This window comes from Sinohyriopsis cumingii, chromosome 18, assembly GCF_028554795.1.
Source record: "Sinohyriopsis cumingii isolate HCF-2022 chromosome 18, ASM2855479v2, whole genome shotgun sequence".
Classification (NCBI taxonomy): Eukaryota; Metazoa; Mollusca; class Bivalvia; order Unionida; family Unionidae; genus Sinohyriopsis; species Sinohyriopsis cumingii.
In genome coordinates this window covers 98,614,059-98,641,964 of record NC_142978.1, presented here as the reverse complement: position 1 = coordinate 98,641,964, position 27,906 = coordinate 98,614,059, and the positions used below count along the sequence as shown (strand labels likewise).

The following is a 27,906-nucleotide window of genomic DNA, read 5'->3' as shown; positions in this document are numbered from 1 at the left end:
GACCTATATCAACCACCATAATCACGTGCCTACTAAGTGATTTTACACAACCAAGTACATGTAATGGGATGCTTTTATCGATTATCTATTTATTAACAGCATTTTACCAACTGTTGACAAGGCTGCAGGTACTAAAGCAGACATGCAGTTCTAATACACATGAAATAGTGCCATTGTCATAACAACAATGCTGCTGTGCCAATAATGAAGACAAACAACTGCAGGTTTTATCTTTATTCCAAAAATATCACACATTTTTTAACCATACTATAAACACTGTTATCATATAAACTGCCCACCCTGAAAACTGAAAAGGACCCCTTATGAACACGAGAGAAGACTAAATACCACTCTATATGAAAATCACTGGATATGCATCCAAACAGATCATACTGTGCTTTTCCTGCTTATTCAGATACTCTACCCTTTGAACTAGCGGTGCACAGCATTTGAGAAACATTCCTCTAGCCTCATAAAATTTTATGAAAGAAGTTGCAATCCGACTACAATTCTAAACTGAAGCTTTTCCAAAGCAACTCGAATTAATTATTCATAACTACTGAAACCATCTCAAAGGGGTTAAAAAAAAGTGTTGTTGTTGTTGTTTTTGTGGGGTTTAACGCCATTTTTCAGCACACGATAGGCTATGCATGGCAGCCAGTATTAATGGCAGAGGAAGAACCCTGGAAAATGCTGGGAAGAACCACCGACCCACGAGAAGCTACTGGCAAGCTTTCTCACATACCCACATTGGCCGAATCCTAGACTCGAACCCATGCAGACAGAGGTGAGATGGCAGTGATCCGTAACAGAGAGTACTTTAGACCACTCGGCCACAAAAAAGAGTGTAATACTGGCTATCTTTACATATGATAAAGATAATTATTTTCTCAAACATGTAATTAGAACTAATAAGTACCAGACAGCAGAAATTATTAATTCTGATCCACAGTTCACTAGTAGCACCATGTAACAGAAAGATAGAGAATTTTTTTCCGATGCACCAGTTAATCATACTCAACAGTCCACAAGGATTAACATCTCTGTTTAACTGGTATAGGAGTTTAAAATAGTAATTGCTTTCAGTCGTATATACCACATTACTATTTCACTGTATTTTCCATCCATAACAAATATCCAGAAATTCCAGAGTAATCTTGTTAAAACTTATTATAAAACGGTTGTATCTGTCACAAATGATGAATACTACAAATATAATTATATTTATGATCCTTCAATCACATATTTGACACATATCACATATGCTAATGAGATGTCAAATTGAATACTGTGAAATACGCTCAGACAGAATCCAACTGGATTAAAAAAATGTTTTAGTTACTTACTGCTCCATGTGAATGGGATAAGTACATGTATTCCTATGTAATCCTACATTTACTCCTTTGTAATCCTATGATTTTCAGGAGCACAGTTGCTTCATATCCGAACTTATGGTATCACGGTACCAATTGTTTTTCCATATACCTCAATGCTAATGTTTTGTGAAATAAATATACTTTCTGTCCTACTTGGGCATGCATGTCACACGCTGTCATATAGAACAATGCTAGATTGTCAATTTGACAATGACATAACCAGGTACTCCATTGCATTTAAGAGAGATAACTCTACTGGAACTAGACAGGGGTAAGAGTTATCTAGTCACAACAAGCACATTTTCAGTCATGTGTACCATATTTTAAAAAAATCATAAAAAATACAAAATATGATCTAGATAGAAATTAACACAAACTCACATGTTGCCAAGAGGCTCAACTTTTTTTTAAGCCAAACAGAAAGTACAAGTCTTACATAATGCACCAATCACAGCTAGTTTTGTTCTTTAATTCTGAATACAATGTTCCATACACCTTAAGCTCCGCCCACCTGGACTTGCACAATTGGTACCGTTATACCTATAGCAAACCTTAATTTTTCCAATAATCTGTGAAATAGTTCGGGACTGTATAAGTAACAAATATACTTAGTCTCACTTGTGAAAAACAATTTGATGAGGTACTAACCTATGTCTTATATGAATGTGTAAAGAAATGTCATTGAGCTGTTTGAACTATTGTTTTCATACTTTTGCTTCACTATCAAAATCATCTTTTGAAATAAAATGAATTCTTTCAACTAAGAGTTGTATCTTATTCATATCAGCAATTATTGAACTTCACATAGGTGATATGGGATAAATCACATTATATCATATTATGTAATAACTAGGTCAAAGGTCAATGTACCAAATAGTATGCACCTGTCCTACTTCAAAATGTACAATTCACCTAAAAGAAAGGAATTTATATTTGTTTGGTAGGTGCAGAACTTAACATCAGAGACAGGTGGACATGACCCAATCTTATTATAAAGTATAAGCTTTGACCACTTTACACTATCTACAGATACAAGAGGTCACTAACCACCAGTCCTCACACAAAGGTCCACCTACCCATCCTCTTTGTAACACAAATAGTAAGCTTTCCTCCTTTGTAATGTGAATAAAATTGTTTCAATAAGCCAGTCAGTCACCAAATATAGTAAATCGCAGCTTCTAAGTGGTTATGTTTGGATTGGGAGGTGAAATTAGGGGAATAAAATACAGAAAAATGCCAAATATAAACACTAAGTATAGCACATCAAATGGAGTTAAAAACAGGAGGAAAGTGTTTATCTAAAAGGGAGAGGTAGCTTATGATAAAGGAATTAAAGGTGGCAAAATCAGCAATGCGAAAAATGAGAAGTGAAAGTTTGATGACCTTACCTTGGACAAATATATGGGGCAGGGCCCAACAGGTCCAAGGACAGCCCAAAGGCAACTGTGCTATAACATCCCTTACAGGACCCAAATTTCAAGTGAAGTTGTGTTCATTTCCATCTAATATAAAAGGGTGAATAATTTAGATAATATAGATACATATAAAGTATATTTCTTCTACATAAGAATTTAATAATAATTGGCATAAGATAGAGAGAAACTTATCTCAGAGCCAAGCAGAACATACCTTATCAGTTTTTAAACTTGTAAACTTTACTGTGAGAAATTATCAAATTGCTTCTACTTACATTTGCGTCAAGATTGAGGGCTAATATAATACTTCACAAATCTTCTCTTTATTTTCATAATCAGTCACTGAAAATGTGAGATTTTATTTCCTTGAAATGTTATGACTGGTGTAAGGGAGATAACTGAATGATATACATAAGGTGTGGTAACCTTGAATACATTATCCATGTAATATAGATGAGTTCATCAACAACCTGTATTAACTTCATTGCAATTAAATTATCTCAAAATACATTACTGACAAAGTGAGAACCTAACATTTAGACTCCTATGTTTAGTGGAGACCTCAAGAGTCATGTAATTTTAATTTCTAAGATGACGCAGCTCTTTCATATCACATAGTTCATATTTTCTACAATGCCGGCATGTAGAGTGCAGCCTTCCATAACCATGCAGATATCATCTCATGCCAATTTGGATTCTTGCGATGGGATGCAAAGTTTCAAGAACAGTGTGGATTTGAATGGAATGAATACGCACTGTGTGACTAAAATGGTTATCATTCTTGTAATGTTGGACCAAACATGGAAATTCCACAGGAGCAGCTTGACAGAAAGAAATAGGATTAATTGAAAGTCAATAGTAGATTATAATTGGGCTTATACAAGTGCCAATGGGAAATGCTGACTTAAGGAAACTGTTCTTGTTTGTTGGTATTCACTGCTACTTCAACAAAAGGGAATGCAAGAGAACTGAACTAACTACATGAACAATTTCAAAGCAGGAAAGTGTAAAAAAAAAAAGGACAATTAGAGCAGGACAATTCAAATCAAAGTGGGAAGAAATACCATATCCTTAATAAATTACCTAAAAATTACTCATGCCAGAACATCCCACATGGTACAAGTGATCTATCTACAAGTGTACTTAGAGTGTTCTCTATCCTGGTTTATGGCATGCCTTACAAGAACAAGATAGCTGTTTTTGTACACATGATTTTTCATCTTTTGCAGGTAAAATAGCCAATATTTGGCCAAAATCAATTATATTATGTTTCCATAACTTATTTTGTTGCATGTATTCCAATCTAGGAGGTAACAGCACATACATAAAGGCATCAGGTAACACAAGCCTATATCTAGCATAGCTATAGTTATCAAAAGTCCCCATCCAAAGCCAACTTGTGCTATTTTCTGAAGATTTCATACATTTTATTCTTAAAGAACTTTCAATATTTGACCAAAACTGTTCAGTACACATTTGTTTTCCTACATCAAACTAGTATAGTTCATAAATGCCGCCCACATGTATGCGTTTCTATGGATACACTGTGAGGCTATTCTTTCCTTTAGGTATCACGGTACCAATTGTTTTTCCATATACCTCAATGCTAATGTTTTGTGAAATAAATATACTTTCTGTCCTACTTGGGCATGCATGTCACACACTGTCATATAGAACAATGCTAGAATGTCAATTTGACAATGACATAACCAGGTACTCCATTGCATTTAAGAGAGATAACTCTACTGGAACTAGACAGGGGTAAGAGTTATCTAGTCACAACAAGCACATTTTCAGTCATGTATACCATATTTTAAAAAAATCATAAAAAATACAAAATATGATCTAGATAGAAATTAACACAAACTCACATGTTGCCAAGAGGCTCAACTTTTTTTTAAGCCAAACAGAAAGTACAAGTCTTACATAATGCACCAATCACAGCTAGTTTTGTTCTTTAATTCTGAATACAATGTTCCATACACCTTAAGCTCCGCCCACCTGGACTTGCGCAATTGGTACCGTTATACCTTATGTAATTTCTCAGATTCACTAAATATTGTCACATTTGTTGAGTGTGTTTTATGTTTACTCACCCTCTCTGCTAAATATCTTGCCCAGGTGTTCGTTGTCTGCCTATTATTTGTATCAATAATCTCTCTATGGTAAGCCTGATGTCTTCACAATATCACTTATGATATAAACTTAATCATCCCACTTTACAGAAGTTTTTACATCAAAACTTAAACAAGAATGAAACTATTTTACCATGAAAAAGCTTTTTTTAAAATAAGAAACAATTCTAAAGTAAAGATAGCAATTTTTCCAAAATCTCTCAGACCTTGAAAGCCATGCACCTCAATGCTCTCTTTTTCTTCTCAAAACGTTCTTTTCTTTTCTTCACTGACCTTTAATGTAATATCTTTGAACATTTAAAGAGATCTGAGAAAGCAGAGAAACAACAAGATAGTATGTTTGGTTTCAGGTAATCTCTCTGTATTTGTGGAAAAAATTCTGTGTAAATCTGAAGTAAAAATGCTTTGATTAAGTTAAAACATAAGTGAATGCAACTTCATCATTTGCTAATATTGCTACTGTAGTAGCGCTTATCTTATGTAACTGCGCTAAGGGGAATTAGTCACAAGCAACTTTAATTTATTTAATGTAATCCTACTGCTCTAGATCTTATACTGAATCCCTTGCACTATGTTTAACCTGGCTTATAAACAATTCTAGCATACTTTAGAGAGAGCATTCTCTGAAGACCTTTTCTAGAGATGAACTTATGGTCTGATTGTTTTAGTTCTAGAGCCTTTATCTGATCTTAGTCTACATACCACCATGCACAAAATCTAAATTATATAATCCAAATTAAAGCCCCTTTCGGTAACTTTATTATCTGCCGTTTCTTTCTGAGCTCTTTAGTGTTTGGACGATATAAGCGTTTCCAGTATGTTTTGCCGCTGGTCATTGTTCATTGATTGCAAAGCAGAGCGAAGTGAATGAAATTATATTTCTCGCCATGGACAAGCTTTCAAATCAAACACCCTATATAAATGCACAATAAAGTAATTAATGGATAACTGTTCAGCACAATGGATATAATTGTATATCAAAAGGTAGGTTATCACGTGCAGATTCTTGCAATTTAAATTTTATTAAAAATGTAGAAGATAATTTGAGAATAATAAAATAGTAAACACACAATTCCTTGGCAAATCAACAGAAATAACAACACAAAGATATACAACAAAAAATGAATTACAATTAAACTGAATATTGAAAGTAGCAAGTTACGTAAGTAAGTCAATTATGAACCTTCATTCATGATTTGTTCTATATTATGCAAAAAGCTTAGAATATACATCTGTTGATTGAATCCTTCAGTTAACCTTCCTAAATTAAAGAAATCATTTACAAATAAAATAAATAATTTCCATTGTGTGCTTTGTTGCCATTGTGTTAAAGCTTTATACTATAAAAAATTCAGCAATAACCATGTGATAGTTTACATCTGCATATGACAACTGCATACTTTCTCAAAAAGGCATGTTTCATACAATTATTATCATCAATTTTAGAAAATTAATTATATTTTCTGCTGTGCAAGTCAAACAGATATGTATGCATCTGATGATTAAAAAATTCTGTTGGTTTTCTAAAAAACACAATTAAAAACAAAATAATTTTCATTGCTTATTTTTATTTCCACTGTGTTCTATTTTTCCATTGCATATTTTATTTCCATTGCGTTCCATTCTTTCACTGCGTGTTTTAGTCATACCGATCTATAACACGCTGATCACGTTCCACAATAGCTGTACTGTTTATCAAAGTTATTTTACAAACGGTGAGCTGTATACTGTTTTATTTGTGGGCACTTTTCCATCCTTAAGCTATGTTAAGCTATCAGCCTTGGAAGTGCCCCCACCCCCTTCCAAAACTTTTAAAGGATCTAATGAGTTTCTGTATCCCCCATAGCACAGGTGTTTGTTTTTCTGTTAAAAAAAGGTTCAGTAAACAAACATGAACAGCGGCACTGACTTGCACAGCTAATCCAGGGCCACAAACTTAAGGAAAAAATGGCATTAGCAACCACATGAGCCGCTGTGATGATGAAAAATGCACACACGACATGAGCCTCAAACTGTAATTGCTATTCTGTGTCTTGATCTGAACTTAGAATACTTTTTTTAACAGGTACCAGGTTGTTCAGATTATTACCTGGGTTATTATCAACAGGCCGGTACCTGAGAACCAAAGCCCATTTCACAAAAAATGAAAACTGTTTTTGATAACTCATTTTTAGGAGTCAGCATACTTTTCTGCACTTTTTAGAAGTCCCTAATAATACCAGTGTGCACTATAGAAATCACAGGTACTTGAATAGCAGTTATCATTAAGGCATATAAACAGCCATATAGTCGATTACAGGTGCTTAATTACAATTACATTTACAGGTTGTTTGGCATTGATGATTAAAATCACACTTCATTTGGAAACCATGATTGCAATTTTTATTGCTTTGTATTTGATTGTTATCTGTTTTTTTGCTCTAGGTAGGTATTATACATTGTATAACTCAAAAAACAAACAATTTTAACACTATGTAAATATTTATTGACAAATATTTGCATACAAATTAACATGCCAAATTACCTATTCCTTTTTGTAATAGTCTACATTCATGCTCTTTTGTTTATGCAAATTTTTATTATTCTTAGAATGATAAGAATATAATTAGCGACCTTTTAGTTACAATCATTTATAATTGAGTACACCATGTGATTACAGCTCACAACGTAATCAATCACAATCATAAACAGCCCAATGCCTGCATATGAATGATTTGACAATACTGTCCAAATCAAAACGAGAATACCTTGATTTCATTCATGACTTATATCTGCATGATCACCAATTTAGGTATAATGCTGAACACATTTGAAATGCCAATAGGTTTATATGGGTTGTTTTCACAGATGTCATGATTGAGTACGCAAATACCCACAACACAACGCGCGCACACCTTGCGCTGCCATTTTGACTCCCTAACAAACCTTTGTCAACATTAGTCATCATGTATATTCAAGATCATAATCTGATTTAACTGTCGACAAGGACATTTACTTCATCAAAACAATACATAGATTATACCTGAAATTAATTACCCTATAGCACAAAAATAAGAATAAAGCTGTAAGTTCCCTTGCTTATATCGAAATACAGAATAGTGAATTTGAACTGTAATTGCTATCAAATAGAAATGCAGTTATTATTTTATTTTTTTACAAACAGACAATATTGACATTTTGAAAAAGTGTTTCAAATCGTGTCCCTAGACTTGTCATCTTGAAAGAGTATTTCCGGACAATGATATTCGGGATACAATATCAGTTACGAATTAAAATTTCATAGCACGTGTTTTATGCCAGAATTTTTATGTACAAATACTTTTTGTGACAACAGTTGTTTGTGCCAAAAACAGTTGCCAAAGCAATTTAATTAGTATGGTCAAATATTGTGTTTGTTGTGGAGATGAAGTATTCCTGAAATGAATTTAGAAATATGAAATTATATGCTAACAAATTAGCTATTTAACTTGAACGATAACCAAATGATTGATTTCAGAACATGAAAATTGAAAGTCATTAAATGTTTCTACTTGTTTCTGTACGCATTTGTTTGCGCGTTTATCAATCGATCCATTTGTTTATGAAAGAATAACAACGATTGTTGAAATTTAAATGTTTTTACTTGAAAACAAGTAGAAAAGTCACGCATTCTGTCTCGTGTGGTTGACATGCACAACATAATGTGATGTATTATTATATTCTTACGCACAAAATGAGACGTGCCTTCATAATTATGCGAAAAGAACAATGTTATTAGGTGCCAATTTGCGGGGCTAGGGACTTGAAATGGCGGATATGGAAGTACACACGTTTTGTGACATCACGTGAAAACAACGGATTGTTAGGGAGCCCCTAGCAACAATCAGGTTAGAAATTGTAAATTGATGAATGAAATGAGTTTTGTGCATCTTTTTAAAATCCTTGATGCTTCTCGTTTTTTAAATCGGTAGGGAGGTACAAACGGGAAATTGTGTGAATACCATAGTTTGCAAGGGCTTATACAGTTGTTTGTAATTAACTCATACATGTGTAGCATTGCAATACATTCTCTTTTTTCCAAACATGTCCTCCTTTTTGGATCCTTAAATCTACATACTGGCACAGATACACCTACTCTCCAGAATGTTTCTTTTTTAAGTTCTCCAGTTAAAATATGGTTAATCTTATACATGTGTAATATGCAAGCAACATTACCAGTAGTCCAATGGTGAAACAGGGGTGGGGGGCCACAGGGGATATTATCATTGTTTACAATTTAACTGTCAGTGATACATTGGTATAAAATGATAATAATAATAATTTTATTATTTCATACTAATGTATGACTGACAGTTAAACTGTAAGTAACTATAAGAGTCGGGGGGGGGGGGGGGTCTATATTCTGATAACACAGTCAATCGTACGCCCTCCCGTTTGTTTTGTTGTTTTGTTTTTTTTTTTTTTGTTTTTTTTTTTTGTTGGTTTTTTTTAAGCCGCAGCCGATTTTAAAAAAGCATCAAAGATATTTAAAAAAAAAGGGCATGAAACTTAATCATTTCATTCAATCACCAATTTCTGATTGGCGTTTCAGTCCGCAGGGGTTCGTTACAAAGAAAATGAGGAGTCTAACTAGACTACTTGACTCCTAATGTTGTTTTTTTTTTTTTTTTTTTTTTTGTAACAACCCTCTGTGATTCCGACCATACGGAAGCTCTCGATGTAAACAACCAAACAAACACGACTGCTCACAGTGCTTTTCTGGCTTTTAGAACAGTCCACTTTTGTAAAAACCGTGTCGTCTGCGTCCATTATTTGCAATCTCTAGTTTTAATACTTCAAAAACATACTGAATGAATGAAAATAATTAACTCTTGTTTATGCGTTTTCAAAGATATGTAGCATCAAAATTTACGAAATTATTTAGACTGAAGTACATCAGCGCTGTTGCTTACAAACATAGACTCACCCATACAAATATGGCGACCCTGTTACTAAAGAAACTCCCTTTTCATTTGAAACGCCAAAAAGTTTATAGTGTTTTGGGATCCCCCTCGCAACTACCAGGCTTTAAACTGATGAATGAAAATTGCTATGTTTTGTGCATTTGTTTGTATCCTTCAAGTCTATTTATATTATTTTTTTAATCGTAATGGGGTACAAATAAACGGGAATGTGTACGACTATTATACTGTATAATTAAGAACCCATGTGATTTACAACTGTAGTTTCTTCACATATAGTCTGTATATTTATAAAAATCATACCTTATAGTTATATCACTAAGCAACGCTATCTCTTTTCTGCTGATTCAATTGTCTTCATTACGAACGGGATGAAGCAGGACACACGGTACTGATGATACGCAAAAAATGGGAACCAGCCTGGAAATGGGCATAAACTAGAGCATATATGGGTTTGGCTGATATTATTATTTGGTTAATAATGTAAGTTATGTTTTAGGAAAAATAATTTTTTGAGAGCTTGTAAGTGAACAAAATTTAGAGACATTGCTTTATTGATGTAATTTCAGTCCTTTAACCGTCTTGAGTTTGGAATACTCATTACTAAAATTAGCACCTGACTCTTTGGTGCGGAATTGAAAGCACATGTTTCAAGCACAAACAGGTCCAGAAAATGTCGCGGCTCATATCCTGTCCTCCTCACAGAAGCTGACATCCAGGTTTCATTTATACTGATAATTATAGATTTTATAATGAGCACTCAAAATTTTTAAATTATTGAATTTGTAATATCATGGTGTTTGCATAGTTTTACTATGGGAACTGAATTAGTACCGTGAGTCCTAAAGACAGTTTGTGTGTCCATCCAAAACGGCTGTCACTGATCAAGTCATCTAAACGCTTAAAATCATGCAGCATTAAGATACATGTACAAAAGTGTTCGACGCGAGCTTGATGTTGGAAAAATAGCAATGGGGGCGCTCACCAGATAATATGCACTTTTGAGAGAGTGACGTATGTAAGGTGAAGTAGTTCGCATTTAAAACATGCACAGTGGAGAGAACTTTGGGATACCTTTATGCTACATTAATATAATGTGGATGATATTTCTTTTGGATATTGTACTTTTGGAAATTTTACATGATTTAAGCACACTGCTAACTAAAATGACTGCTCCCTTGTGTTAAAAAAAAAGCCTGAATTAGTCTGAAGTACACTATACATAGCAGCTATTAAATTAGGGAAAATGAATTTTGCCAGACTAGACAATACCAGCTTCTGAAAGTGCAATGAATGAATTACCAACTATATAAAATGTAAAAAAGTTATCGGCTCTTTTTTATACAATTTACCTCTGAAGTTCAGGAAGTGAAAATGACCAAGTAGAGCTAGCTTTTCTGAAAGATGCACATCTGAAGTAAGGCCAAGCTGTATACTCTATAACCCATAGTACACCCATCAATCATACACCAAAATAAAGGGAATTAAAGGTTCTTTGCATTATACCTAAGATATACAAGGTCTTTTTTAAATAGCCAGTATAACCAGTGAGGAAAGCCAGAGAAATTATTTTTCTTTAAAATCCTAAACCTATGCAAAATACGAAACTGTAGAGCGCCACCAATAATCTGAAGGAATAAACAGACCTTAGATTACATGCCATGACCCGTTTTGACATAGGACCTTGTCTATTATGCTATCAGTTTCACAATATGATAGACAGGGTCCTATGTTAGAACGGATCATGGAGTAACTAAGGTAAGCACCTATGACATGTACAACAAGACAAAATGTTCGAATATAGTCCGGTGTTAGTCCTACATGTCAGACCTGACGCTGATATTTATGTTTTGGGCGCAGGGTCTTACAGCCTAACTAACGGCGCTGTGTAGCGTGTTTTGATGTCGACTAACATCGTTATGAAAGTAACATTTTCATGAATATTTCACACGGCTGACAACTAAAATAACGATGCTTTTCTACAAAGTAAAGTTATGTTTTAGTCAGACTTTACTTACTCTGATGCCTTTTCTCTAATAAATTCAAATTCTTACAAAAGAAATGGACCTATTTTAAAGTTTCGCTGGCCTACATTTCACTTGGCTGGAAAGGAATAAAAGCCGAGAATGCCGAAATCGGATTAGGTTGAAATATTATTCTTTAACAAAACGAATAAAAACTATATTATGCCTATTGGAACTGTAAGCAACGGTTCATTTCGTTCAAGAAACGGATTCCGAACATGAACCTGCTTGAACTTACTTCGGCATACCTCGACTACCGTCACATACATCATCATCATCATCATCATCATCAGTCTCATGACCTAGTGTGGTCGTCGAGGCACTGTGCTGCTGAACATTTGACCAGTTCCCTACACTTGTCTCGATCATGTGCCAATGCCTGTGTCTCCGCAAAACTTTTCCTGGTCCATTCTGTGATGTTGTCAGTCCACTTTTTTCTCTGTCTACCTCTCCTTCTGCCACCCTGGAAGCTGCCCTGCAGGACTGTTGTGGATAGACTGTTGGCTCTAGTGACATGGCCATACCATTTCAGCTTTCTCTTTTTGACGGTGGTGAGGAGGTCCTCATATTGGCCTACTTCGCGCCTGATGGTGTTACGCACTTCTTCATTTGTGATGTGGTCCATGTAAGAGATGCCAAGGATGGTTCTGTAGCATCTCATTTCAAGTGACTGGATTCTTCGCTGTAATTCTGCTGTCAGGGTCCAGGCCTCACATGAGTACAAAAAGAATGAGATGACTAGAGCTCGCAATAGTCTGATTTTAGTTTTCAGACAGATATTCTTGTCTCTCCAAATGGGTCTTAGCTTTGGCATAGCTGCCATTGTTTGTGCTGCTCTTGACAAAATTTCTGCTCTTGATCCCTCTTCAGTGATTATGGAACCAAGATATTTGAACTGGCTCACTGTTTCCAGTTCATGTCCTCTGACTTTAATCTTGGCTGAGATTTGTTTGCCACTATTTGTCATCAGCTTTGTCTTCTCAGCGCTTATCTTCATGTCAAATCTGGAAGATGTTTCATCCAGGTTCTTCACTAAGGTGGCTAGCTCGTCTTCACTGCCTGCCAGCCCATCAATGTCGTCTACAAAGCGGAGGTTGGCGATGTTACGCCCTCTAATGCTGACTGTCCCACAATGGTTTTCCAGGGCTTCGCTCATGATGCGCTCTAAGTAGATGTTGAAAAGCGTGGGTGACAGGAGACAGTCTTGACGCACTCCCACTGTTGTCTGGAACCAGTCCCCCACAGAACCTTGGGCAATTACTGCACTGATATCCTTGGCGTACAGCTGCTTGATGGTATTGGTTAACTTTTGACCCATGTTATACTTCTTCATTGTAGCCCACAATGCCTCATGCCACACTCTGTCAAAGGCCTTTTTTGAAATCTATGAACACATGATAGATGTCTTGTTGGTGTTGCGAGTACTTTTCGCACAGAACCCTGAGATTGAATATTTGTTCTGTTGCGCTTCTTCCACTCCGGAACCCGGCCTGTTCTTCAGCGATTATTTCTTCTGCTTGTGGTTTCAGGCTGTTCAAGATGATCTTCAGCATTACCTTACTAGCATGGCTGATCAAACTGATAGTTCTGTAATTTTGGCACAGCTGGAGATTGCCTTTTTTGGGAAGTGTTATAATCAGTGACTGGGTCCATTGTGTTGGCCATTCACCTGTCTGCCAGATCTTGTTGCAGATTTTTGATATTAGCTCTTTCACTGATTCTCTCCCATTCTTGATAAGTTCAGCTGGGATGTTGTCTCCTCCAACTGCCTTCCCATTCTTCAGTACTCTTATTGCTGACTCCACCTCTTCTTTGAGAATGGGGAAGTCATCATCATTTGAGGAGTTTGGAACTTCAAGCACCTCTGGGTCTCCTGTGGACTGATGGTTGTAGAGTTCTTTGCAATACTCAGTCCATCTTTCTGCAATGTCACTCGCTTCTGTGAGGTATTTTCCATTTTTGTTTTGAATGGTACTGACTCTTGGTTGTTTTTGTCTGGTGAGGTCTTTCACAATTTGGAATGCCTTTTTGCTGTTATTCTTTATCAGGTTGTTCTTCATTTCTGTGCACTTTTGTCCAATCCAATTTTCTTTTGCTTTGCTCAAGTTTTTTCTGATATTCTTGTTTATTTCTCGGTACTCCATTGCCCCTGTTGTGTGTCTGGTGTTTTTGAGTTCTCTTCGGGCATCACACAACTTCAGAATCTCTTCTGTAACCCAGGGTTTTTTTCTTCGGGAGATGGAAGCCAATGATGTCCTTGGCAGCTGCTGTCATGACTATGTTGAAGGTGTCTGTCATCTCATTGACATCACCATCCATCACAAGGAGTGGAGCAAATTTTCCTCCAATTGTGGCTTGGAATGATTTGCAGATGTTAGGGTCCTTCAGTTGTTCAAGGTTGAATTTGAGCCTGATGTTGTTTGGCTTGTTAATTTTCTTCAGCCTCACTCGGAAGTTCATAATCACGAGGTCGTGATCACTCCCAACATCAGCACCTGGAATGTCCTTGTTTTTGCTCTATTGATGCCAGATCGGTAATGGTTTTGAACCAGTATGTAGTCGATCTGGTTGTGATGGGTTCCATTTGGTGAGTGCCATGTCCAGCATCGTGAAGCTTTATGTTGTCCCAGGGTGTTGGCTAGTACCAAGCTGTTGTAGCTTGCGAACTCGAGCAGCCGTCTCCCTCTTTCATTGGTAAGCTCATTGCAAGAAGGTCCACAAAGTACTTCCCAGTCTTTTAGAGCCCCTTTGCCAACTTTGGCATTCCAGTCTCCTTGAACGATGAGGATGTCTTTTTTACCGACCATGTTTAGAATACCCTGTAGTTTGTTATAAAACTCCTCTATTTCTTCATTATTATGATCGGTAGTTGGAGCATAGACTTGGATAATTGTGATGTTAAAGGGAGATGCATTCAGACGAATGGAAATGATTCTGCTAGATATGGGGCAGCATTCAAGCACAGATCCCTTGATGGCTTTATTTACAAGGAAGCCTACTCCATTTATGGACTTGTCACACTCTCCACTATAGTATAATATATACCTATCTTCGGTTTGGTGTTCTCCTGGGGATTTCCATCTAACTTCACAGAGTCCCAGAATGTGTCATGTGTAGTGTTCCAGCTCATGTGTCAACTCTTGGAGTCTTCCAATTTGCGCCAGAGTTCTAATATTCCAGGTGGAGATGGCAATGTTATCTCTCGCTCTGATTTTATGCATAGTACCAGTAGCACACTTGTCACCTCCGTCCTGGTGGACAACGGCAGGCGCGGTCCTTGTTGACCCGGGCGACGACCGATCCGGTATTGTAAGCTCATATTTGTCCAGCATTATCAATGTGTCTTGGGCAAAAGTCGTCTGGCGGAGCCCATCCCTCTCCAGACCAAGGAGTTGCCAGAAGGGGATGTAGTACATCGTCCAGCTGCCTTAGGGTCTCCACTCCGGATTTTCTTATAGGGTTTACTCCCTTAGCCTTTGGCTAACCAACGCCGACCTGCAAGGCAGCAGGAGACTCGTGGATGGGCGGGTGCGTCCATTTCCCGAGCAGATAAAGCACCTGCCACTGCCCACACAAATAATACCAGCATTGCACAAATTCAAATGTGTTTCAACGAAACGTCAAAATGCGTCCATTTGCTAGTGTCATATTTTCATTCCGCCAGGATAAAGACAGCACAGTAAGTATATTAATTACACATAAATTAGTGGAAAAGTGTCGATATAGGCTGCCAAGTGTGTGAGATGTTCCTGAAAATGTGATTACTCGTTCCGGTGTCAACGACGTCGGAACACGCTATACAAGGCCGTTATTTGGATAGTAAGACATAGCACCTAAACAAAATCAACATGTGATATGTCTTTCATGTAGGACTAAGTCCGGTGTCATCAAATGAACTTCCTAATTGAATATACAACCATCTCTCTTGTCAGATGTTTTATTTTATTTAGTTTCTGTTTGCACATATTCATCAAAATTAAGTACCTAAATATTGTGAATTCTAAACGAGTTAGTATTTCAGTGACAATGATGTAAATAACGGCTATGAATGCAAAACCGTACAAAGAATGAGCAATTCCATGAAATATCCAACAATATAACATTGTTAGTAGTGGTATTAGTATTATTAACCGAAAACAGCGAGGTAATCTGTGGTACACAAATAATACCAGCAAAAACTTTGAAAAGCGTAAAGACACCGCGGTGTTTAATTCATTGTTTGATCTTAAAAAAAATGGTTGCAATGTATAGAGAGAGACAGACAGAAGACAGACATGCAGCAACAAAGACTAGGCTAGGTACCCCACTTTTACACTTAAACAATAAATATTTTTGAATTGTTGAGCAGGTGTAGAATGTTGTTTTACACCACACACTGCTGACAAGAGGTGAAAGTAATTCACTTTTCATGTTCTAGTTATTGGCAGAAAAAAATCGTTTCGTAGCAAGTACAAATATTCTATGTACAATGCATAACTTCAGTGTACCGAGTTTTATCTTTTTCAGCAAAAGCGCAAACAGGAAATGTTAGGCTATAACTATACATTTATATGGGCGGCCTTTTTTTCTTTTTTTTTTCTTTCTTTCTTGTTGTTGTTGTTGTTGTTTGTTCTTCATATATTAAATTCAGTATAGAGCTCTAATACATTATAGTTCTGTAATTAATTTAGAGAGGTATATGTATTGATTAGACACATCCCTAATTCACCAAAGCCTACAATTAACAATTGTTGTGTGGGTGGACGGGGCAGTTGCTCCTGGTGCCAGAGGCCTTAGGGGCCAGGACAGCTGATAAAAATTACATTGCAATTTTCTGCAGGAAAATCGTTGGCTGGACACCATCTTCGCCCCGGGCACCATTTACCCTTAGTATGCCAATGCATTTATTCATAGTAAGTGTATTTGATCTCTAAAAACAAAAATGGATGCACAGCAAGAAACAAATCGGGAGTTCATTGCTACAAATACATGTCGTCTTTCGCCTGAAACTAAAAGAAATCAACTGCATAAACATTTTTAGTTGTATGCAAAACATGACATCACACAAGATAAAACTGTAATAGACTACTTGCAGTTCTGTTTCTTACATATTGTATGGAAATGTAATTTGACAACTTAATATTAGATTGAATTTAAAAATTTCAGAGCTGAACTTTATATAGTTATATTTAGAAGTGGGACATATGGAAATTGTAGAGCATGGAACCCAGAAGAATATCAACAGTTCTCGAGTCGGTTATAGAAATATTTCTCGAGTTGAACAGGGCGGCAACACTGTCGGCATGAAGAAATATCTGTTTCTACGTTTCGACAGGATGAATGTGTGGTCAAAATTAGTTGAGTCGAAGAAGATACAGGTGAATATGAATGCTGATTTTAAACATAAAAATATATTTAACTGCCTTAGAAAAAATTCAGATTTCCAAATCGCCTTAAGTGAAGATAACAATTAGATATGTATGTACACCAGTTTGACAAAATAGACTTTGTGGCGAAACAAAAAAAGTTCAATTTAAAGCAACACACGTTTTTCGAAGTAGCTGTTTTTGTCTAACCTGCATAACGCTAAAAGCTTCTTGCATCACAGTAACAAGGTTAAATTTTTGCATTAAAGGTTTTCAAAATGACGTATCTTCTATAAAATATCTCTGAAATTTAAACCTTAGCATGATGGAAGATCTTGTCTTCCCTGTATCGCCTGCTTAAGCATAATCTGACCAATCAACGTTTCTGCACCTTCCCCCAACCCCCGTCTCTGTATCACTGTATTGATACTGATGAGCGGTTTTAAAGAATGATGTTACATATTCGTTAAATCGTGCATTTTGGTGCAGACAAACTTGTCCTCACGCATCAATGTACAATTTAAACACCAGTGTTTATCGCGGTTCTTGAGCTACGATCTTAAACAGGAAACATTAAAGTTTTGCGTTAAATTTTTTGAAAGTTATATATCTTTTACATCAGTGGCTACATTAAGTTGAAATTTTAAGTTTGTCACTTAAAATGCCGAGTTTATATTTTACTTGTCTCGCCTGCTGAAGCAGAAAGCTTATTACATCATGGTATAATTTTAGGATATTTCAAAGGCTTTTGTTGTTGTTGTTGTGGAGTTTAACGCCATTTTTCAGCACACGATAGGCTATGCATGGCGGCCAGTATTAATGGTGGAGGAATTACCCGGGAAAACCCGGAGAAGAACCACCGTCAAAGGCTTTTAAGGGTTTGCGTAAATTAGCTAACCCACTTTTAAAGTCCATCTTTCGAATTATAAAATAAAGTGTGGCAGTTTGTCTTGAAATGTAAACATCATCAAATATAAAACAATCGCACATAAAATAAAATATAATGTAATTAGTAATTTTCCAGTTGCAAGTGTACTTTGTATCATTGTATTTTATCTTTAAGGTATGTCTAATCTAAACATTGTACATGTACAGGGATTCTACTATAAAATTTTTGCACAAGATTATTAATTTCTGAGTTTTACCTTTCGATCTGTCCCATAGATTGATTGGTAAATTGTACTTCGGCTTCGGTGTGTGTGTGTGTGTGTGTGTGTGTGTGTTGCTTGTGGTCCTTTTTCTACAGGATTGAATGTTAAATATAATTTTATTTTGCAATTGACCTTATTCCAAAATCAAGTTCATGGTATACCTGACTAGGGACATTGATTTGCAAACAAATCAATATATAACTAATATTTTTTATGTGAGTATAGATTAAGTATTAGCATCATTATCAATTAAGGTAAACATGTTTATCTTAATCTGAATCTAGGGCATTGGTATTCCCCCATGGAAAAACCTGATATACCTAATGTTTGCTGTGTTCTTTATCTTAATTTTAGTAATGGACTTTATCTTGCTGACAATTTAGAATGTTCTAAGAAATTTACTTTTGACACCCACCTAGTGCTATTATTGTGTCTTAGTTTTTATTTAATGTTGTTTACTTTAAAAATTTACACATTTTTGCCTTAACATCTTGAGCAGAATCTGTCCTATTGTTGTGTTCAGATTTTCATTTGGGTGGAATTATTTATTCAAATTATTATTCACTGGGAATAAATTGCGCTCATCAATAATATTCTCGGACAGAACCACTAATTTGGAATTGTAGTGAATTCAGACAAGGACATTTTTTACTATATTATTGTGATGCATCAAAAGACTTTTAATACATCATCATACTCCAGGCCATTGACACGTTCGAGACTACAGGCAAATCATCATATTCAGTATTGGAACTTATTTAGAATACTACTTGAATTGAGTCGGACCTTTATATCTTTGAACTTGTGAAACATTTGGGATTTAATTCACAATACTGTAAGTTCTTTTTAAAATTTTCACTTTGTATCCAAGGGAAATATATTTTTTGTTGAATTTTACAAGACTTGTTGGTTTCGCTTTTTCTGTTACTTAGTTTAAGTTCCATAGATTCGTAACAATATACATTTCTCAAAAGTAGTTTTATTTTTCCGAACTCCAGCTGTGTTTTTTCCCCGTCCTTATCAAGGTATATTTGTCACAAGAATTTCTTGCAGTTGTTGCTGATGTTAGAACGCATTTGAAATAGATACATTCAGAACCCCAACAAAGTAATCAACCTCTGTGCAGCTAATAATTTATGTTGCATACTTTCCACTTCTCTTTGTAGACAGAAATCCCTCGCTCCACGCTGTCATGGCCATGAGAACGCACAGGCAAAAGCTTTGGTTACGTTAAAAAAATGTTGGTGCATATCTTGCTTCACGTATACAATCTGAACAAAATTCATTTAATCCGTCTATGTTTGGTAAGGAATTTGTAAACCTAACAAAACCTGTCTGGTTAATATAGCATTGTCCACAAACTGCCTATGATGGATTAAAGACAAAGTCAAATCCCCTCATATCCTGCCCAGTCCTGCTATAATGGACTCTACGCTATTAACTCTAAATCTGCACTTTTCGTGGCTGAACCATTATGGGATTTAATACTGATAAATCTCACAAATGAATATGATTGTGAGGGAAAACACTTATGCTTTAGTTTCTTTGTCAAATTCACTTGAAATGCCTCTATTTCACTAGAAAGTTCCTAAGATGGTTTATCACTGACTCCACGTGTATCTTTCAATGCCGTTACGGTTAGCAGCCACACTTCAATATGTATTGTCGAATATAGTCTTTATTTTCAACAGCTAACCTCACAAGTGTTTCAGGTGTTGTAGAAGCTGCCAGTACGTCAGGTTATTATTTTGTTTTAAAAATCCTCAAGAGACCTTGCGACATATCTGACGTATCTCAACCTGGAGAGCAAACGATTGGTATGTCTGTTTGGGAAGTAGGCATACATGCTTTCATGTGACCAGCAAGTAATTTGAAGAAAGTTATCTTTGCTGGGATGACCTTGTCTTTCACTGCTCAATTTTGTGTATTACCAGAATAATTTTAGGGATTGTAGATCTTCTAACCGCACCAACATATCTTACTAGATCTTGCTAGATGTTCAGATTTATATTGTACACAGCCAACGATGACTTACAAACTCTGACGTCTTTTAGAGCTACCTGACGAAGTCTTCCGATCTAGCCGATGATGAGGACGAAGAAATTGTTATACACCGACAACAGTAATTATTATGGAGAGAGAGAGAGAGAGAGAGAGAGAGAGATCTGCAATTCTACTACAGTGGTCTACAAATTTGAGAAGATATTGCGGTGCGGTCATAATCGAATTAGATAGGTCTTTGATTCATGTATAGATATTGCTATAAAGAGCTTTCTAATTCAATGGTAGTCCTCTGTAATTTATTTAGAGAGCTGTCTGATTAATTAGAGGGCTCTATATCGAATTGAATATATGTAAAAACGGCCGCTAATACAGTTATACTTAGCTTCACTTAACTAATTCTGGCCAAGTTTGACAGTGTGGCAAATTTAACTACAGAATCTCTTCATAAATAAAGTTATGATCAGCATACGATAAAATAAAAAATAAAAAACATTTGCAGCAAAATAAAATAACATTGGATAAAATCGGTCAGTGTACTAAAATATAGCGTGAAAAAGATAACTTTTAACAAACTAAAGAACCAAAATATGCCTCACTTGACACTGTATGAATTTGCAACAAAACGTTATGTCAGGACTTATCAAACCACAATGCGTACCCTTTTAGTGAGAGAAATAAATCTAGGACGATATAAATGAAAAAAAAAATATTACAAAATTCTAAACATTCTTGATCATATATAGCATTATTGTTAATGTCCGATTTGTTTTAACACATTTATTGGATTGTAAAACAAGCTCATGTCCGTTCACGCGTATGCTTGTTTTCCTCTCCAGTCTGTTTAACGTTTGCAGTCTACCTTCTCTGAGACGAATCTGGACATGTTCGTGTGACCCACACAAATATGCTGATATTGGTCAGGTCTTGAAAGATATACATCAGGAAATTAAATCTTTTAATGTGTCTCAGTTAGAGCTCAGTTGGAAAGTGCATACCATGGCAAGTAAACTTCGAACCGTTCCTCTGCAGATTCGGGAACAGAATAAGAAAGTCATTCTTGGTTATAGACCAGAAATTTAGAATCACAGTCACGTAGAAACAATTTATTATTTCATGGAATTGAGGGTACCGACGCGAAAAGTGGGATATTTTGAAATTTGCCAGTTTTTTGCGTCTATCGAATGTGTTAATAATTATCAGCAGATCAGGAACGACTTTGTTTTTGGTTGGCTCTGTACTCTCCTAGATTTGTGGATGACGTGGAGGGCGATGATTCAGGCCCATTCATGTCCTCTTCGAGATCACTAGCATGGATTTGAGATAACACTTCATCTAGCGTATGAAGCGACACGGCACGTTGTTGCCTCTTTGTTTCTTCCTCTGGTTTCTCGCTGAAATAGTGTGATATTGATTGCAAAATTTCATTTTACTAAGTTTAATACACACTAGGTCCATACATAAAGCAAGTATCTTACCCTAAGAGTACTCATTTAACTATAAACACACACACACACACACACACACACACACACACAAACACACACACACACAGACTACCGTTCATGGCGCTTTGGATTCTCAAATACTGAAGTTGATTTTAGGATATATAGCGAGTATCAATCAGCGTTTAAATCAATCACTGTACCCAAGAAAAGACACTACAGAGTACAGCATAATCAATTATGGTCGTTATTAATACGTAAGGGTTAGAATGGTAAAAAAGCAAACATACTGAAACCTGAAAAAGCTCTGGACAAACACGTAAAGGTTTATTGCTTGTATGGAATGCACATTGTTCAGATGGTAAGGTTGTACTTTGAGCGCGATCATATTCTCCCTTTTTATTAATGATTTAATTACACAGCTTAAGTTAGTATGCATAGAGTGTATTTATCTTAGAAAATGCTGATCATACTTGCAATAATTTACGCTGACGATGTTGCTCATTGTGGTGTGGTGATACAGTCGGACTACAACAACAACAAATATATGTCATTGGACCTTTCTTTGATAAAACTGATCAATCTCGATAAAACTTAAATGATTATTTTCAGAAATCAGGAATATCTTTAGGAAAAAGAGGCTCGGTGTTTCAAATAAAAATGTACTCAATGTGTATCTTACCACTAATAGTTGGGCTAATTTTTCATCTCAAAATTGGTTTGGACAAAAGCAAAGCAGAATACAAGCGGCTCAGGTAAAGAAAACAGCTGTAAAGAGTTTGAATTATGAAAAACAATTTGGCTGTTTTAGTGCGGAGAATTTTAAATAAATATTCTTGATCCTGTGATGAAACAAATTATTTATTATGGGTCAGAAATTCGGGTATATGAATTTATTAAATACATTGAAAGTGTGCAATATTACTTTTGCAAACAGTATTTGATTGTTCGTAAAACTACTAATAATGCAATTGTATTATGGGAGTTCGGAAGACATCCAAGGTAAACCTGGTACTTTTTACGATGTATTTTAAATACTGGCTGAAGGTTATAAGAATGCCTTCAACTCACTACCTACACCATTGATATTTAATATTGAAAACATTAGATAAAGCCAACTATGTTTATTGTGCTACCAAAGTTAAAATATGTGTTATGTCGTTTCTGTTTTGAGTATGTCTGGCGAAATCAAGATGTTAGAGACGAAATTGTTTATTTTAACATATTTTTGCCAAAACATGAGGATGCGTCTTTCCAATACTGGCAAAACAATATGAAAATTCACAAAACGCTGTGTATTATAGCATGTATAAAACTGAATTAGACACGGAAAATTATGCTGTCATGTGGATGATCATATGTATGTAGGTAGTGACTTGCTAAATTCAGGTGCTCAGCTCAGACACATAATGAGAATAGAGATAGGAGGGCATGGTAGGATTGAGAGATATCATTGACATTGTGACTTATGTAAACAAATAATATTTATTTTGTTTGTGTTTGTCTAGCTTACGACCTTTTATAAAAGAAAGACTTTAATGAAGCTTATTATCTTGATCCATCTGTAGAAACATGGGTCCATATATTTACTATAAACAACCTTTAAAATGCATTATAATGGTAATTTATCAGTGAAAATATGCTGTAAGTAAACAAAATGTGAAACTTATATCATATGTGAATTTTTTTTAAATGAGACTGTTAATTTTACATCGTGTCCGACTTGCAGCTGCAAAGTGTTTTTAAGATATGTACATTTCTTTTTTTCATAACCATTAAAACATCCATTACAGTCATTAAATGATTGAAATAAGTAACTTAATTGTCTATATTTGCCTATACTTAAGTATATTTCAGTGCCTGCTGTTTTTAAACAGATGTAATGTAAATTTTAAGAGTTTAAAAAAGCGTACCCTCCTCTCCTTGAAATTTAGTAATGAAATTTAAATCGTGTGGACATTCGTTCTATATAAGGCGTCTGAGATCGGGATATTTATTACAATTCGTCATATGATAGACTTTCTCAAATTGCATCATATCAAATGACCAGTTAGAAGCAATTTTTATTCTGAAATCTATGTTTAATTCAAATGATTTTTGTTTTCAGTTTTACTTGTTTAGTTGTATAGTACAGTAAAAATGTTCAAAGGGAACTAAACCCTTGTATCGACCATCTCAATCTACCATTTCAGATCATCTGCCCAGAAGTTGTATGTTATTTTTATTTGGTGTAAAAACCAGACAAACAACATTTTTATTAAAACAGGTTTGCCATAACTAGTCTTTACACAAGATTAAAAACTGTAGGAAACCACATACACAGAATAGTTACATGTCAAGGTGGATCCTCGCACACAATTACACTGCCTTTCATATAAACTTATAAACAAAATAATTTGTGAATTAAAATAAATGAAATAGCATGAATGACTTAAGGAGGAGCTACAACTATACTGACTGACACTCAACTATACTGACTGACACTCGACTGTACTGACTGACACTCAACTATACTGACTGACACTCGACTATACTGACTGACACTTGACTGAGAAGAAAAAATTAATTAAACGTCTTTTATAAACATATGACAGTTGCCTTCCCCCTTTAAAATATTAAAGCAAGAAAATCGCTTTAAGGAACAGATTACAGAATAAATATAAATTGAATTTAGTAGTCAAAGTCACTCCTTTGTCAATTCATTCAAATTATTTTTGCTTTTTCATTTCTCGGTCTTTTCCGTTGGTTTTCTTTCGAGCAATGTTCTTAGCACCATCTGACATAAATAATTTTCCATTGGTTGAAACTATTTTTGTTACGTCTTGCATTTTGTTTCTCGAATTCTTAAGTTGCTTTTTTTTTTTTTTTTTTTTTTTTTTGTTTTGTTGGCATTTCTCCTCAGTTTTCCAAGGCCATATTACGCTGTTAACTCAGTATGCGGTATACGTTTGGCGTATAACGGTAGTTGCTTTCACTATACAGTGAACATCTGAAATCTACGAGTTGGAGGTCTGCTGCTTGAAATAATAGCCAACATTCGGGAAGGATACCTCCACAGGGTAAGTTCATCATCTGTACCAAATGACACGTGCTCGTGTTGTCTTATTTCGACACTTCTGATATTTTTCTTGAGTTTAGAGTAGTAAATGGGGTCACCCTAGGGACAATGGGACTTAGCATTAAAAACACCCCTGGGTCACTCTAGGGACAATGGAAATTTAACATGGAGAAAAATCGTGGGTCACTCTAGGGACAATGGGAATTTAACATAGAGTTTGGGTCTGTCTAGGGACAAGGGAAATTAACATGGGAATAGAGTTTGGGTTTGTCTAGGGACAAGGGGAATTGAATATGGGATTTTTTTTTAAAAAATTTTTTAAATTTAAATTTAAATTTAAAAAAGGGTAGGCAATTGAAAGGCTATCTCTTTTCGAGAAATATGGCTGGCCCTGAAAAGGGCCTTTGGGTTTCTTCTTCTTCTTCTAACTCCTTAACTTCTTCCACCAAGTCCTCACTTTTTCCATTATTCCTTTCTTCTTCTTTTTCTTCTCTGGCATCCAGTCTGGATGGCCCAAGGCTCTAAACTTTTCCTGGATTTTGATCCAATTCTGATTTAGCCTATCAAAATCAGCCTGTTTCTTTTTGTTTTCCTGATCTTTTCTTTCTTTATACCATCTCTCTTTAATCTTCTTTACCTCTACCTCCATCACTTTTCTCATCAACTCCTCTCCTTTCCTAAGTCTTTCCTGACCTCTCTCCACATAAGAGCACTCTGTCCCATGTGACATTTTTTCAAGAAAACACCTGACTTTGCTTGCATTGTCAAGTGCTTCCTTTAGGCTTCCCACTCTGACATAGGTGGGATTTATCATACCTCTCAATCTCTTTTCCTCCTCTTCTATCATTCCTGCTATCAGTTCTTTTGCTATGTTTAGACATTTAGCGTAGTCCAGGTACTCTGCTATCTTCCATTCTTTTTCTAGTCTCTCCACTACATAGATACCATCTATTATCCAGTTGAATATGTACCAAATTGTTGAACAAGTCACTTGCAACCACCATCTTCGTTTTTTATTATTCCGTAGAATGTTTCTAATGACGAACGTGGTGGGTTCTTATAGTGAAAGCGCGGACGTGATGGAAAACATCCCCCTAAAAACGTAATATTGATCTTACCTAGATCATGACCAAGCAACGCGCGGACGTGAAGGAAAACATCCCCCACTTTTCTCATTTCATATAATCAAACCCAAACTATACTCTCCACATACGCTAAGAAACAATAAAGAAACCCATAATCTACTATTCACACAAACTTCCTTGAACATTTACAAACAAAAAACACACAAACACATACACTCTCACTATCAATAAAGAGTTAGTGTTTATATTCACACTACTCTACCTACACACATTGGCAAATTAATAGTTATTTCTTTTCTAGAGTATTGGGTAGCCCTTAAAAGGGCTGGGTTTTTTTTGATCTCCAGATGCACCTATCTAATGGTTGCACCTTCCTGGCCTGGCGCCACACACGCATCTTCTTCCCCAGTCTCCTTTCACCTTTCTTCTGGGGAGCGCAGAGGGAGGATGATTCGCTTCAACACCCCAATGCTCTGTCTCGGGAATATTGTACGACATCCTCTCTTCTAGTTTCTTTTCCTCCTCTTCCCTCTGTCTTCTCTCCTCCTCTTCGTTTTTCATTCTTTCCTCTTCTACTATAGCCTCCGCGGCCAGTTCATTTAACAGGCGCCTGACATATTCCAGATGTATCTGGAGTTCAAGAAGTTTGCTTATTCTGCTATTCATTCTTGTGTTGATCAATCAACAAGGGTAGCTAGACTGCCCAGCGAGTTTCAATTTATAGTGAAAGCGCGGACGTGATGGAAAACATCCCCCTAAAAACATAAAATTGATCTTACCTAGATCATAACCAAAAAAACAACAACGCGCGGACCTAAAATAAACACTCACTCACTTTTTTATGCTACCCATCACTATTTTAAATTTTTTTTTAAAATCACTTCAATAGACTATCCACATACGCAAAGCAATCCAATCTAACTCCTAATCTACACCTCAAACACCAAAAAAAAAGACATCATTTTAATCTACTATCCATACCAACCTACTTAACCACTTACAAACACAAACACACAAACACATACCCTCACATTTTTTATAAAAAGAGTTAGTGTTTATTTTCACACTACTCTACCTACACACATTGGCAAATCGATCGTTATTTCTTTTCTAGAGTATTGGGGTAGCCCTGAAAAGGGCTGTTTTTTTTGTTTGCTATGGCATTCTTTTTTAGTTTCTAAGAATGCGATGTCCTCTGAGGATAGACTTTCTGGCGATAGGTCTGCTTCTTCGGAAAGAGAAGAAGAACTCTTTGGTGTCGATACGACAATCGACAAAGCCTCTGTCAGCTTCAGGTTGCTGCTGTTGCTGTTGTTGCTGCTGTTGCTGCTGTTGTTGCTGTCTCTGAAGTCTGTACTTCTCTGTCCATTCTTCTTTCTCCCTGTTCACTTCTTCTCTGAAGAGCTCTTCTATCAGGTCTTCAGTGATATTTAGCATTCTCACATTCTCTATTTCTTCAGGCTTCGGTATCAGACTGTGTCTGACCATATGCAAATTCACGTAGGCTTCGTTGAGCTTAGCTAGTTTGGAGCACATCTTCGTAGGAGTATGAGTCGACAATGGATGGTTAGACTGGAAACAACCCGGTTCTTAAAGTCAAAGCGCGGACGTGAAGGAAAACATCCCCCACACGGTTTTTGAGTCGCAACGTTTAGTGAGTGTCATGAGAGGGATAGTAAGAAATGAAAGAGCATCAATCCAACATTCTTATAGCCAAACAAAAGACAAAGGCATTTTTTTCAAAACACAACATTTTTTATTCAAAAATCACTTAACACTAAACAACAACTCTAACATTTTTAACAATAATCCAACAATATAACATCAAACAATTTTTTCAAAACACAACATTTTTTATTCAAAAATCACTTAACACTAAACAACAACAACTCTAACATTTTTTAACAATAATCCAACACTAAAAGTTTCTC

The 27,906-nt window shown here is 35.8% G+C and overlaps 1 protein-coding gene across 5 annotated transcripts in view; it reads right to left on the bottom strand.

Annotated features, from left to right (window-relative positions):
- The window catches only part of LOC149777570 (protein retinal degeneration B-like), a 148,009-nt gene extending 137,724 nt beyond the window's left edge, over window positions 1–10,285 (bottom strand). For 4 of the 5 annotated variants that reach the window (XM_089942184.1, XM_089942190.1, XM_089942188.1 and 1 more), the window contains exon 1: window positions 10,170–10,285. The gene's annotated coding sequence lies outside the window, so the exon portion shown is untranslated. Of the gene's footprint in view, window positions 1–2,764; window positions 2,879–10,169 lie in introns of all 5 variants that reach the window. The other variant, XM_089942187.1, reaches the window with a different exon arrangement.
- Window positions 10,286–27,906: the final 17,621 nt, after the last annotated feature.